The 15,556-nt window shown below is 41.5% G+C and overlaps 1 long non-coding RNA gene across 3 annotated transcripts in view; it reads left to right on the forward strand.

The window, feature by feature from the left end:
- LOC137634685 (uncharacterized) overlaps positions 1–15,556 on the forward strand; it is a 46,578-nt gene that overhangs the window by 4,479 nt on the left and 26,543 nt on the right. Inside the window, exon 1 of one of the 3 annotated variants that reach the window (XR_011042558.1) lies at positions 5,566–5,892. The exons of the other annotated variants lie outside the window; for them this stretch is intronic. This is a non-coding gene — a long non-coding RNA (uncharacterized lncRNA). Of the gene's footprint in view, positions 1–5,565; positions 5,893–15,556 lie in introns of those variants that run through there. 3 annotated transcript variants of the gene reach the window in all.

Here is a 15,556-nt window from a genome sequence, read left to right on the forward strand (position 1 = left end):
TATGAATACATAGGTACGTACTACGTGCATTGATTACGTATGAATTCATAGGTACGTACGACATTCATTGATTACGTATGAATACATTGGTACGTACCACGTGCATTGATTACGTATGAATACATACGTAATTATACAGGTCAGAACGTTTTTTGCTACGAACGTGATTCAACATGTTGCGAGTTATAAGTGTCTGTACTGATATTTGCTTGTGTATTCAGTAGGGAAAATTAGGATTTGCAATAGTCCCGGTAAAGGATAAGGAGACTTACAACGTTTGTGGCTTTAAAAAAAAAAAAAAAAAAAAAAAAAAAAAAAAAAAAAAAAAAAAAAAAAAAAAAAAAAAATTACACAAAGTTCCTTGGTGAACCCATATTAAAACTTATAATAAAACATGGTTTCCCTCTTATTTCAATAGATAAAAACACGAGTAAATGTAAATATTCTAGTATTGTATGAATAAAGAAACAATGGAACACATTTTGTAAATCATGAAAAAAAACATTCATTGATGGGTTGATTTTAAAAATATTGTAATGGAAAGTTTGCTAAATGCGCATAATATACTTTTTTCTACTTCTGCGTGAGTTGCTATTTGAAACACATTCACAAAAAGAGTTTTTTAGGCATAAATTAATTAAATAAAACACTCACTGAGTCACTATAAGGATATCCACACCACCCCCCCTCCACCCACACCGTCCAAAATTGGATTGGTTCATATCTGCTCGATTGAAGTAGGAAGAGAATCTCTCGTAAATGTCTGATAAACGATTGAGTAGTTATCATTTAAGGCACTTATTTAGCTTGTTTGTAATTCAGCTGTAATACATTGTAATACATTTTGTACATAACATTTTGATTTTGCAAAGTATCTAAATGTAGGTCTGGACTATTCTTGAAAAGAAGGTTAGCTATTAAGACTTTTTCAAAAAAAAAAAAAAAAAAAAAAAAAAAATCAATCTAATATGACGTCATTCTCAAGAATTATGCAGGCCACCGTCAGAAACTTTGAACAAGACAAATTTTATTTGAAATATGAACTTTATTGAAGCTGAAACATCCATATTTTTTAATGTCGATACTTTTATAATTTGTTTATTTCTATTGGTACTGGCGTTGTTAAAATCGCACAATAAACTTGATATTGTTTATATAAACTTGATATTGTTTACATAAACTTGATATTGTTTATATAAACTTGATATTCTTTATATAAACTTGATATTGTTTATATAAACTGAATATTGTTTATATATAAGGAGAAGGTTTCGTATTGTGAGGAAGTATATAAATAGAAAATTTGTCTAACAATTGGAATGTTTTAAATTTTCTTTTGGTTCGATTAATAAGTTTCATTATTTAATTTAGTAATTCTAAACACTGCATTTACAAACAAGGGAGAAGTAAAACTAGATATTTCGAGTCTACTAAATTAACATTAAGACTGCTTACTCGCACTGTCTAGCAAGTTGGAGAAAATATGCTCTTATCACCGGGTAGGCCTAATATTTTTCTCAATTTTGTAACTTTGTTCGCTCTGTTTAGATTACAGTGTTTATATTTCTTGAATGTTGTATCTAAGCTTTAAAACTGGAAGATTTTTCAGTACAGTAGCTTCCGATTATATATCATATCTTTATCATGAAGGATATCTTTATAGCACAATAAATCCTTGCATAGAGTTCATTCATGAGTAATAGTTACAATCTGTAGGTGGCGATAAGCTACAATGCTTTTGCTACCTGATAAAAGTAACAGGGTAAAGAAAAGAGAATGGACATATAATGCACGGTTTTTAAGAGAATGGTGGAAAGCAAACAGAATTTATATAATAAAACGAATAGGTATCTTTGCAAACGAGAATGAGTCACAATGAGCTCCAAGAGGCCACTGGGAAATTATTTCATTGTAATCTAAGTAGTTACCATGAAGTCCAGACACATTAAGACGGTTAAGTTAGATCATAGTTAATTGTGCAGATATACTGATCCATAATGTTTTTTTCCGGTTAACATATTTTATAGTCATTATATTTTGTCTTAACATATTTTATATTCATTATGTTTTGTCTTGACTATAGTGGACATAGTCCTAGTGCTGCGAGTGACTTTTAACAAATAACAGGGTTGCGGTGGCCGATGTGGTAACAACCCTGACTGGTGAGTGCCAGACTGGGGTTCGAGTTCCGCTCAAACTCGTTAATTTCTTTGGCCGCTGCAACCTCACTATCCTTACAAGCTAAGGATGGGGGGTGGGGGTGGGGGAGTCTATAGGTCTATCTACAGATTCATCAGCAGCCATTGCCTGGTCCTCCCTGGTTTTAGCATGAGTGGAGAGGGTCTTAAGCTTTGATCATATGTTATTCATGGTCAGTCTTTATGGTATTGTCCTGCTTGATAGGGCAATACCACTGTCCCTTGCCTCTGCCATTCATGAGTGGCCTTTAAACCCTTAAATATGAACGAAAGTTTGCATGAATATAATATCTAAATTATTGGCCGTTTATTATTGAATTATCTACCATGTTTTTTTTTTTCATTCAAAATGGATTATTATAATTTGAAATAGTCACAAAACGTTTGTCCTCATACTCTATGTTTAAGAAGTTTGGTAGATGATATCGTGTACAAATCTAGTGATCGTTAAAGCCAAGAGACTTGTAATATGTTATTCAAAAATGTTAATATACAACTAATAAATTCATATCAAAAAAATGTGTTGAGACACGTTCAAATGCCTTTTCATACAAGTAACTCTCAGAGAAAGTGAGCCTTCGACAAGACTGGATAACTAAACTCCCCTCCCCCACACCGCGGAGCAACCCCACAGAAAGGTCGAATATCTACGAGAGTTACATTACTATCTTGAAAACCATCTTATCTTTATTGCCAATCGTAAGTCCAAGATGGAATAAGATAAATCCTTCCTTTCTTAAGACTTAATCGAGTAGAAACATTACATAGCCTTTCGCGTAATCTTCTACTATCGAACAAGTCAGACCAAAGTGGGCGAGTGGGTAACACGTGTGATAGATGACTACGATATACAGAAGGAAAGTTGCAATTGTAAGCCGAGTATAGTGCGTAACATGGATATTCCTGAACTGCTTTTTCTATGCAATTTAGGTTCACCACTTAACTACCAAATAAGTCACAAAGATTATTATTATTATTATTATTATTATTATTATTATTATTATTATTATTATTATTATTATTATTATTATTATTATTCTTAAGCTACAACCCTAGTTGTAAAAAGCAGGATGCCATGAGCCCAGGGGCCACAACAGGGAACATAGCCCAGTGAGGAAAGGAAACAAGGAAAAATAACATATTTTAAGAAGAGTAACAACATTAGAATAAATATTTCTTATATGAATTATAAAAACTTTAATAAAACAAGAGGAAGAGAAATTAGACACAAAAATGTGCCCGAGTGTACCCTCAAGCAAGAAAACTCTAACCCAAGACAGTGGAAGACTATGGTACAGAGGCTATGGCACTACCCAAGACTAGAGGACAATGGTTTGATTTTGGAGTGTCCTTCTCCCGGAAGAGCTGCTTATCATAGCTAAAGAGTCTCTTCTACCCTTACCAAGAGGAAAATAGCAACTGAACAATTACAGTACAGTAGTTAACCTCTTGGGTGAAGAAGAATTGTATGGTAATCTCAGTGTTGTTAGGTGTATGAGGACAGAGGAGAATCTGTAAAGAATGGGCCAAACTATTCGGTGTATGTGTAGGCGAAGGGAAAGAACCGTAACCAAACAGGATCCAATGTGGTATTGGCTGGTCAGTCAAAGGACCTCATAACTCTCTTGCGGTAGTATCTCAATGGGTTGGTTGTGCCCTAGCCAACCTACTACCTATAATCTTAAATAGTGAGCTATTAATGCTTCAAGTTAGTTGTATCTATGCATTATCATATGATATTATGGGATGTGTTGAAGAGACTAAAATCTGATTTCGATTCTTTAAACTTACAAAGCCCCAAATCAATAAATTTACGAATTTCATTGCTGTATGAAGGGCAGATATATCCTTGTCCTTCTCTTTTTCCAAAAAGACAAATGAATATCATTGGTAGATATACAATATACAAATGACGTTTATTCGAAGTACAATGGATTAAACTTAGTTACACTTTCGGATACACTTACTTAAACCTAATTCATTTCATATCCAACAGATTGTAATATGTAGTGATCTACAGAAGCTATAATATTATTCCATTTGTTTATTTCTAGGTATTTTTTTATCAAGGTGTTATTTTGTAATGTTTCCTTTTTATTAGCATAGTCCTAAGATATTTTTTATAAAGCTATATATTCAGCTACATTGGGACATTGGTTTTCTCCATTTTACTCAAAACTCAATCATTTACAATATCAGAATTTGAGTCAGAAAACAATGCAACTGCATTTTAAACATCACTATAGTCCATTTCTTTTATCGAGGCATATTTGCACCGCCCTTTTAGCTCGGAAAAGTTTCCTGATCGCTGATTGGTTAGAATTATTTTGTCCAACCAATCAGTGATCAGGAAACTTTTCCCAGCTAAAAGGGCACCCCTGCGAGTCAGTGCAAATTGCCTCGATAAAAGAAATGAACTATAGGTGTTTTATCTTCCCTTATTTCATCAATGTTGTATGGATATGATATTCCAGGCTCATGATGAAAGGCTGCCTTGTAATCGATGATGTATATTATGTATTAAATCAGTAGTTTACCTACCCCAATAATTGAGGTTACTTTCCTCTTGGTAAGGGTAGAAGAGACTCTTTAGCTATGGTAAGCAGTTCTTCTAGGATAAGGACACTCCAAAATCAAACCATTGTTCTCTAGTCTTGGTTAGTGCCATAGCCTCTGTACCATAGTCTTCCACTGTCTCTTGGGTTAGAGTTCTTTAGCTCGAGGTTACACTCGGTCACATTATTCTATCTAATTTCTCTTCCTCTTGTTTTATTAAAGTTTTTACAGTTTACATAGGAAATATTTATTCCAATGTTGTAACTGTTCTTAAGATATTTTATTTTTCCTTGTTTCCTTTCCTCACTGGGCTAATTTCCCTGTTGGGGCCCCTAGGCTTATAGCATCCTGCCTTTCCAACTAGGGTTGTAGCTTGGCAAGTTATATATATATATATATATATATATATATATATATATATATATATATATATATATATATATATATATATATATATATATATATACATACATACATATATATATATATATATATATATATATATATATATATATATATATATATATATATATATATATATATATAAATGTGTGTGTGTGAGTGTGTGTAAATGAATGAAAATAATAAATTATTTCGATATAACTTGAAAATAACTTTATTACCATGTTCTCTATTCATATATAATTCATCCTATAGTCTATAGGTTGATTAAATATGAAATAATATTCTCGTAACTGTCTCTGCTATGTAAGGTATAAAAAAATCTCAGGCTCTATCTTCTTTCGAAGTCTTTCTATATATGAAATATCTATCAAAAACAAACATTTATTCTAATACAGTACTATCAACATCATTAAGGTATTGATTTATATATTTCTAGTTTATTACAGTAATTTAGTGCAGATGTAAATGAAAAAGGATGGCCAAGATGAATTAGAGTGGGGAACAAATAAGAGAATAAGGGAGTTAAATTTGTCTGAACAATGCTGGAACCGTGTAAGCTGTTTATGAAACTTTGGAACAGTGATGTCTTATGTCTATTGTCTCCCGTCATTTGTCTGTTTAAGAAAAAAGAAATAGAGAAAAGAAAAGAATAGATATCAGAAGTGGAACAAAAAGAGAGAAGAAAATAAAGAATTAGAATAAAGAAGAAAGCTAAGGAGGTGCCGTTGGAGAGGTGAGTCCCTCCGCCCAAGTTCAGCAACTGAACTGAAAACAAGTTACTGTACTGAACTTCGATATGGCTAAGTTTGACTTGTGCTGTGTTATTCTTCTTTTTTCCATTATTGTGAAGGTAATACATAATAATAACTCCGGTATTATTCATATTCAAATGATTTTACAGTTAAATTGGTGTTTGTTCTGGGTGTGAAACTAGTTTGATGGAAATGCTTTTCATAACCGAAGCCTATATTTTTCAAGATGTAGCATATTAATGCTAGATTTGGTCCACCCTCAGAATAAGCTTAGTATTATTATTAGGTAAATGTCCAGGAGAAGGCCGCACCCATTTTTCAAGTATTAACGACTCACAAAATCTAAGCATAAACCTACTACAGTTATGGGGGACCCCAGTAGGAAGCGGGTTTTTTGGGTGGGGGGAGGAGGAGGAGAAAAGTGATTTTCGGGGCACCACCGAACCTAATACAACCACCTAACCTAACCTAACCTAGGACCCTGTACCCCTACCTTGGCCTAGCGAGGTGGGGAGAGCTCCACCCACCCCTTAAGGCCACAGTGATTTTCAGGGCACTACTGAACCTAATAGTACAACCACCTAACCTAACTGGGGCCCTGTACCCCTGCCTAGGCCTAGTAGGGGAAAAGACAGTCAACTATAACAACAGACTTAGAAAAATTCTGGGAGGAAGACGAGAGTAGCGTGAGTTTGATCGTCGATATTTCGACTTATTGAATTTCATTAAATTATCTCGCTCGTATACCACTATTTACTTACATTCCTACACATTCTAGTTAAAATACATTGAATATCACTAATATCTTCATACGGCCCACTCCTAGACATTAACCTTTTATTATTATTATTATTATTAAATTCTAAGCTACAACCCTAGTTGGAAGAGCAGGATGCTATAAGCCTAGGGGCCCCAACCGGGAAAATAGCCCAGTGAGGAAAGGAAACAAGGAAAAATGAAATATTTTAAATAATAGTAACAACATTGAAATAAATATTTCCTATATAATCTTAATAAACTATAGTATTTGTGGTATTATTGTACTATATTACAGGGTAATGTAACCTAGGGAAAAAACTACTTTTTACTATAGAAAAAGATCCGTTTTATTCGAAAATGACATTCGTTCCCGTTGGAAATTGATAGTTTTTGTTTCCTGGATTATTTTTAAAATGTGATTTAAAAGGGCAATATCACAGACTTAAACCAAATGATGGAAATGAGGTTTATAAAATACCATACTCTTCTGTTGATATTGTGATTACCTAACCACGCTACCTACCCTAATCTTAATAATGGTATTATTTTACTTATGGACATTAATTGCTTTCAACATAAGATATAGGTTTTTCTGTTGTATTATGATGTGATTTGAATAATTTTGAGGTTTATTTCCATCGCAAATGAATACTTATCCTTCCACCACCCCTCCCCCTATAGATAACAATCTGGGAAGCGGGGTTTTGGCTGGGGGAGACAAAGTTGGTAAAAACAGGGCAAGATGGAGGAAAAAACCAAAATACAACACTCAAACATATAAAAATGGACCTGTATACAGGTATACACTGAATTCGAAATACATAAAAACACTGGAAATGGGAAAACCCGAGCCAAGAATTTTACATGAGAAAATGGCATACAAATGCACGATATGACCAGTTATGGTACGTCACATTGTAGTTGTGCACTAACCTAACCTTAATTTTCTGACCTAACCTGTCACTGAATATATCTGCACCTGGATGGCGGGGCTTGCCCCCCCCACACCCCTTAACCTAACCTAACCTAGCCCAACGTTTTTCTTGATTTGTATAAGAACTAGGTTAACTTATTAATGTCCATAACTAAAATAATACCTGATCTGTACCATACCTAATACTACAGAAATAAATATTGTACTCATAATTGCTCTCAGTCTTAAAAGCCTGAACAATGGTCCTACTCCTCCTCCTCCTCCTCCTGTGGCCTCGTGGGCCATTGCCTCTCTCCTTGAGGAGGGTACAGCAATGCAGCAGTTTTACAAAAATAATGTAGTCGCTGATTTTCAGGGTATTGTTTTGAAAATAAATAGCGAGATAAATATTGCTTAAAATATTGTGAGCGATTTCCAGGCCTCTTGATCCACTCTTGGAGATTCCTTTAAAGTCTTTCAATATTTTGAGTATTTACCAATGAATTATCAGGGTCTAAAAAGTTTTCCGAATGATTCACCGTGTTATGTATATAACCCAAAGATGACAGCTAATTATACGCACGCCACTTGTCGCTATTAATACACGAGCCACTCTTAATTTATTTCTGGATTAAAGGAATAACATTTTCAGCTGAACGATCTCGAGGCAAAGGCTCCACTAAAGGCAGTATAAAAAATGTCTTGGATTCCCTCTCAAACCCCCCTAAAACCCAAATATCACTGAGAGGACGGCCCCTGTCAAATTTACGTTTGCCAAAGTGAGATTCATCTATTTCTACTATAACACCATCACCACCAATTGGTTCTTGGTTATCAAAATAATATTCAGAAACTTCACAACAAAAACTACGCCAATCAACACTGGTTGCTCTACTAATTTTAAGAGAATCTATTACAGTATGATGGTTCCACAATTTATTGACCCAATGATTAATAAATAATAATAGTTTCCAAGCAGGAAGATGAGTATCATCTAAAAAGGTACCTTTATAATCTGAAACTTGATACCCACATTGCTGGCACGCCAGCGCTCTCCCGGGCGCGAGCGCCAACACCCAGCAGTCACCTCTACTGTTGGGAAGTCAACTATGTTGACTTCTCCCATGCGACAGCGTTCGCCAGCGCGCCAGCACTTGCCTGCGCTCCAGCTTTCGACATCGCCTGCACGCATCCACGAGGATACGCGTGCGTGCCTTGCGCGCCCTTGCCCATCCTCTCCTGCAGTTGCGCGCACACGAACAGCACAGGCTTCAGCTGCGCGCCCGCGCGCCAGGGGTCTTTCTCATGCGCGCGCGCCCTACGACTGGTTCAGGCTCCTGCGAACTCTCGCCCGCGTGCCCGCTCACTCAACGCCCTGATCCTGCGCGCCCACGCACGCGCGAATACTTTCCCCCGTGCGCGCGCGCCAACAGTCTCCCGCACGCGCTCCTGTGCGCCATCAGTTTCCCGCACGCGCTCTTGTGCGCCATCAGTCTTCCGCGCTCCCACGCGCACGCCCACAGTCTCCCATGCGCGCGCACATCAGTAGTCTCCCGCGGGTGCGCATCAGCAGTCTCCCGCGCGCGATTCTCGATATTCTCCATTGTGCGAGCGCCATTACGCTTCCCCGCGCAAGCGTCAATATCCTCCCGCGCGCGAGACTGCTGATCTACGCACGGCAAGGTCGCCATCACCTCATTCCCCTCCCCGCAAGCGCATAACAGCGCGCATTGTGGCGGAAGGGAAACATCTAGAGGGGTCCAGGATCCCTAAGCCTTTCCAGGCAAACCCACCAATGAGAACTCCTCCCAGGGATCCTTCAATTCCTGCCCCTTCAAAGGGGATATCTGACAGCGCGTCTGTCAGCCAACAGCCTTGGTTCGGTGCACTAATCAGAGCCGTTACGCAGGCGTTCAAGCGTGTTTTCTCTGAATTAGGTCACAGATCCTTGGCTGTTTCTACCCCTTTGAAGAGGAAAAGAGGAGTTCCAGATGCGGTAACTTCTCCAAGGGCTAGCCTAAATAGACGCCACATAAGCCTTCGAGGCAGGTTCCTTCTGTTCCCCAGACTATCTCTCCTTCCCTGTCGGACGAAGATTTCTCGTCCTCGGAGGAATCATGTGAGGTGAGACTTTCCCCCATCGCACCAAGGGGGGAAACCTCTCCTCGTGCTGAGGTGTCTTCTCAGGTGGGGACTGGAAGGAACTTGCCATCTTCCTCAATGTTAGTCCTACATCCTTCCCAGGAAGGAATCTAAGGACTCTAAGAGATTACCAAAGTCCTCTATAAGGACTAGGACGGAGCCAACTAGCCACTCGGAGAACGGCCACGACTCTTCCCAAGAAGAGCCTTTGGGGACAGGAGACTTCGCTGCAAGTCCTACGTCAGGAGGAGAACAGCAAGAGTCAGAACATGCATTTTGGCAAATTCTGACTCTAATGAGGTCTCTCAATGGGTTATCCGACCCAGAGATCCCTCCTCGAGAGGGCAAGGACACGGTCTTGGACCGTGTATTCGGTACTCAATAACCCTCCAAGACCAGTGCAGCTCTGCCCCGGTCTCAGGAGGTTAAGAGTACCAGGGACAAGATCGCTTTACAGCTCTCCAAGATGTCCTCCTCCAACCGTTCCAGTGCCACCAACAAGCTCCTTCCTCCTCCTCGCGTACAGCAGAGGAGGTACTTCGAGATCCTTAAGAAGCCTTGGTTAGCTCTTCCGCTTCACCACTCGTTGGAAGAGCTGACCAAGGGAGTCCCTCTTGAGAGACTCTCCAACCGGCAGGTCTCATTCTCGGCAACCGAGATCCTTAACCAGGAGAAAGTTGCGAAGTGTGCTATGCAAGCCACTTCGTGGCTCGACATCTGGTCAGGGACCTTAGGTATCCTGATACGTTCTGAGAACTTTTCCAAAGAACGTACTAGGAAAGCTATGGAGACTTTCCTTCTCTCGGGTACTCGCACGATCGAGTTTCTGGCCCACCAAGTCTCGAACTTGTGGGCAAACACCATCCTGAAACGTCGGGATGCAGTAGCCGAGAGATTCCATCAGAAGGTCCCTAGCACCGATATCAATAGGCTCAGACATTCCTCTTTAGAAAGATCCATCCTGTTTGAGCCTAAGCATGTGGAACAGGCCGCTGAGAGGTGTAGGAAGTCTCATCAAGACTCCCTCCTTCATAGGGCTTTAACATCTAACCCCTATAAGCCTCCAGCACCACAGCAGTTCAGTCCAGCCAAGACCGCTAAAACGTCGACAGCAGCGAAGACCGTGGTGTCTAAGCCCTTTCCTGTCAAGGATAGGAAAGGCAAAAAGTCCTCCAGGGGAGGCAAGAATCTTAGAGGGAGCAGCCGAGGCTGCAAACGGTAGGATAGGTAGTCCCCCTGCATGTCCACCAGTGGGGGAATGTCTACAAAGTTGCTCAGACAGGTGGAAGCAACTCGAGGCCGATTCCTGGACGATTTCCGTGATCAGTCAAGGATATCGCGTCCCGTTCATAACATCTCTACCTCCCCTGACGACGAATCCAGTGTCATTGAGCTCCCTTGCCATGGGATCGGCAAGGGGGCAAGCCCTTTGGGCAGAAGTCTAGACCCTGTTGAAGAAGGGCGCTCTCCAAGAGGTCCTCGACGAATCTCCAGGATTCTTCAGTCGACTTTTTCTTGTGAAGAAGGCGTCTGGAGGCTGGAGACCAGTCATCGACCTCTCAGCTCTGAGCAAGTTTGTCAAACAAACTCTGTTCAGTATGAGACGGCGGACGCGGTCAGACTAGCAGTAAGACCGCAAGACTTCATGTGTACACTGGACTTAAAGGACGCGTACTTCCAGATCCCAGTCCATCCGTCTTCAAGGAAGTACTCAAGATTCAGCCTAGACAACAAAAAGTACCAGTTCAAGGTGCTGTGCTTTGGTGTCTCCACAGCACCTCAAGTTTTCACCAGAGTGTTCACCCTAATATCATCGTGGGCACACAGGATTGGCATCCGTCTCCTCCGTTATCTGGACGACTGGTTAATCCTAGCAGACGGTGTCATTTCTTATTTAACACCGAGACAAACTTCTGAGACTTTGCCAAGGTCTGGGGATCATGTTAAATCTCGAGAAGTCCTCACTGCTTCCCACTCAAAGACTGGTATACCTAGGCATGATTATAGACACCAATCTCCACAAAGCCTTCCCATCAGACGACAGGATAGCAAGGCGGAGGAAGGTCGCAAATCCTTTCTCAGACGAGAAGAACTTCCAGCCCAATCATGGTTACGTCTCCTCGGTCACCTTTCATCGCTGGCCCGTCTAGTTCCCAATGGTCGCCTCAGGATGAGATCCCTCCAGTGGCGACTCACGTCCCGGTGGAATCAAGGTTACGATTCCCCAGACGTCCAGATCCCCATGGGACCTGCGGAACTGACAGACCTCCAGTGGTGGGTGGCGGACGAGAACCTACGAAAAGGAGTGGATCTTCTCGTCCTCCCCCCTAATTTGATGCTTTTTTCGGACTCTTCAAAGAAAGGGTTGGGGCCCCACGTTCTGCACCACAGGACCTTAGGCCTTTGGTCAGAGTCAGAAAAGTATCTTCATATGAATCTCCTAGAGATAAAGGCCGTATTCCTGGCCCTTCAACAGTTCCAACAGTAGCTGGCAAGTCACTCTTTGGTGGTGATGAGCGACAACACCACAGTATAGGCCTACATCAACAAACAAGGAGGTACTTTTTCACAGCAACTATCCCATCTAGCAGTAGAGATACTGAGATGGGCTGAAATGCACTCGATACCACTATCGGCACGCTTCATTCCAGGCAAGAGGAATGTGCTTGCCGACAATCTGAGCAGAGCATCTCAGATAGTGAGTACCGAGTGGTCTTTGGATCATCTAGTAGCCAACAAAGTCCTGACTTTGTGGTGTTCTCCGACTGTGGATCTTTTTGCAACAGCCCTGAACTTCAGGCTCCCGCTGTACTGTTCCCTTGTCCCAGACCCCAAGGCTCTCTGGCAAGATGCTTTCCAACAACGGTGGGACAACATCGACGTTTACGCCTTTCCCCCGTTCTGTCTGATGAGAAGGGTACTCAACAAGACCAGAACATCGGTCAATCTTTCAATGACCCTCATAGCTCCGCTATGGCATCACGCGGAATGGTTCCCGGACCTTCTTCAACTCCTAACCGAGCTACCAAGAGAACTTCCTTCACGACACAATCTTCTCAAGCAACCACATGCCAACATCTTCCACAAAGCCGTATGTTCACTACGACTTCACGCCTGGAGACTATCCAGCATCTCCTCTCTGAGAGAGGATTTTCGCAACAAGTTGCTGTCAGGATGTCTGGACACCTGCAAAAGTCTTCTACAGCAAGCTACCAGGCAAAGTGGAAAGTCTTCTGTGGTTGGTGTCGTGGAAAGGGTATCTATCCACTCGATGCCACTATTCCAACAATAGCGGAGTTCCTTGTGTATTTGCGTGAAGAAATGTGCCTTTCAGTCTTGGCAGTGAAAGGCTATCGCTCAGCCTTAAGTCTAGCTTTCAGGCTGAAAGGAATGGACATTTCTTCATCGTTAGAACTTTCCCTACTCATACATAGTTATGAACTTACCTGCCCTCAGTCGGAAGTGAGACCTCCCCCATGGAACATGGTTCGAGTTCTCAGGTCTCTTAAGAGACCTCCCTATGAACCATTACGCCAGGCATCAGATCGCCACCTAACATGGAGGACAATATTCTTTCTCGCTTTGGCCTCGGCCAAGCGAGTTGGTGAACTTCATGGTCTCTCGTATAACATCTCCCATTCAAAGGGATGGGGGAGGTAACATTCAGCTTCGTCCCTGAGTTTATTGCTAAGACTCAGAATCCTGGAGTGGCGGATCCTCGATTCAACTCCTTCCGGATTTCTAGTCTCCGTTCTGTAACAGATGACCCAGACCATCTCTTACTATGCCCAGTAAGGAGTTAGAGGCTATACCTCAAAAGAAAAGCTGCAGTCCGTCCTCATGTGCCAGCACTATTCGTCAGCACAGGAAGGACTAAGAGTAGGGTCACTAAGAACACTATCTCTGCATTGATTCGTAGGGTCATTGACCTGGCCTTGAATCCAGATCCTCCTCCGTCACGTCGCCCTAGAGCACATGATGCCAAGGGCATAGCTACGTCCCTGGCCTTCAAAAGAAATTTCTCAGTGAAGCAGGTTCTTCAAGCGGGGGTGTGGAAAAGCCAAACAACGTTCACAGCCCACTACCTGCAAGACGTGACCCACAGGAGGCTCGATACGTTCTCTATCGGCCCTGTGGTGGCTGCACAACAGCTGGTTTAAACCTCAAGCTCCTTATTGGACAAGTAGCAGAAGGTTGAGGGCATTGTTACCCGGTTTTAGTCTGCATGAATGAAAAGGTTTGAATGACCCTTATTCTTTTCTTTATCATCCCTTCCTTTGGGGAAAGCAGCATCCTGGGTTCTCTGCATAGCTGATCTCAAACCACTGCAGGTAAACCATGCTCCCTTGTGTTCCTAGTATTAAGGTTAATACTGTTACGTCCCCATACCCTGACGAGGTGGTATTGGGAAAATCCTAGTCTACAAGTTTCTATCTAAAGAACTTCAGAACAACTTCCTAGGACGATTCACACTTCTTCATACCTTCACACACAGCTTGCGTAGGCCGCAGTCCTTGCGTAGCAAGGCTCAAGTGAGGTGCCGGGACTTCTTATTTGTTGGGTGCTTACACATACAAATAACGAGTCCCCGGGCAAAGCCAAAAAGCCAGAACTGGCTTAGACGTCCACCCTTCCTAATGGGTGAGTCACCCCTATTAAATAGCGTGGTTTGTATTCCAGTTACGGAACAAATGACAAATTTGTAGATAATTTGTATTTTTCCTAACTATACAAATCTTAGCTATTTAACCAAACTTGCCTGCCAGCCCTATCCCCCTTGAAGTCCTACCTCCAAGCAAAGTGAGCTCAAGCACAGGTGTGTGTGAGTTGGGGGGGGGGGGTAGCAAGTTACCCTCCCCTACCCCCGCTAACTAGCAGTGCGGGTAGTACACCCTCGTTAAATTTTAATGGCTCGTCATTTCAGCTACGCTGAAAGTAATACCCCTATTAAATAGCTAAGGTTTGTATAGTTAGGAAAAATACAAATTATCTATGAATTTGTCATTTTTACTCATTGTAGCGTTTAAAGCCCATCCTTGGTGAGAACTGGACCTCAAGACCCGAGGTCCTCAGAAGGGCATTCTTGGTTTGGTACCAGACTTAGCAAGACCGGAGGAGTGCAGTATCTAACTTGGTCTCAAGCCCCTACTAGGGACATAGCTGATGACTTTTACCCACCCCTGGCTTCTCTGGGTTCGAGCTCAGGAGTGGATGATTCACTTGTTGATGGTTCCGATCATTCAGATGATGTACTGCCCATGACCGCCAGTCCTAAGATCTCGTCCTTAGAACAGGAGGAGTTGGATTACAGTACGTCTTTGCTTAGGAACTGTCCTGTATAAGGAAAATTAACTCCTTTGGCGATCTTGCCTATGTTCCTCCCGAGTGAAAGGACACAGACCTAGATCTCTTTTACGATATCCCTAGACCTATCACGACTAAGGTAGCTTTTCCCTAATCTAGAGGGGTCAAAGGGGCCAAGGAAAGAGCTTTTGCTCATGTGACAGAAGTTTCCCTGTCCCTCACAGCAGTGAAGTCGTTTCGTTTGCTTCTTCTGTGATATGTACGACAGAAAAAGTATTACGGGACTATACACAATGATCCGTCTCATCTGCCATTAGACCCAGGAATACTGGTGCTAACACAAAACACCTTAGAGAAACTGGTAGCACTACCGGTGACATTCTCTGTGGTTGCCGCAAACAAGGAGTGGATTGCAAAGTGCTCTTTGCAAGCCACTTTGTGGTTGGATTACTGGTTGGGCCCAGTTGGATATCTCTTCCGCAACGAAGATTTCTCTTCTGAGTAGAAAAGGGAGGCAATTTCCACTT

This window comes from Palaemon carinicauda, chromosome 45, assembly GCF_036898095.1.
Source record: "Palaemon carinicauda isolate YSFRI2023 chromosome 45, ASM3689809v2, whole genome shotgun sequence".
In the NCBI taxonomy this organism is placed as follows: Eukaryota; Metazoa; Arthropoda; class Malacostraca; order Decapoda; family Palaemonidae; genus Palaemon; species Palaemon carinicauda.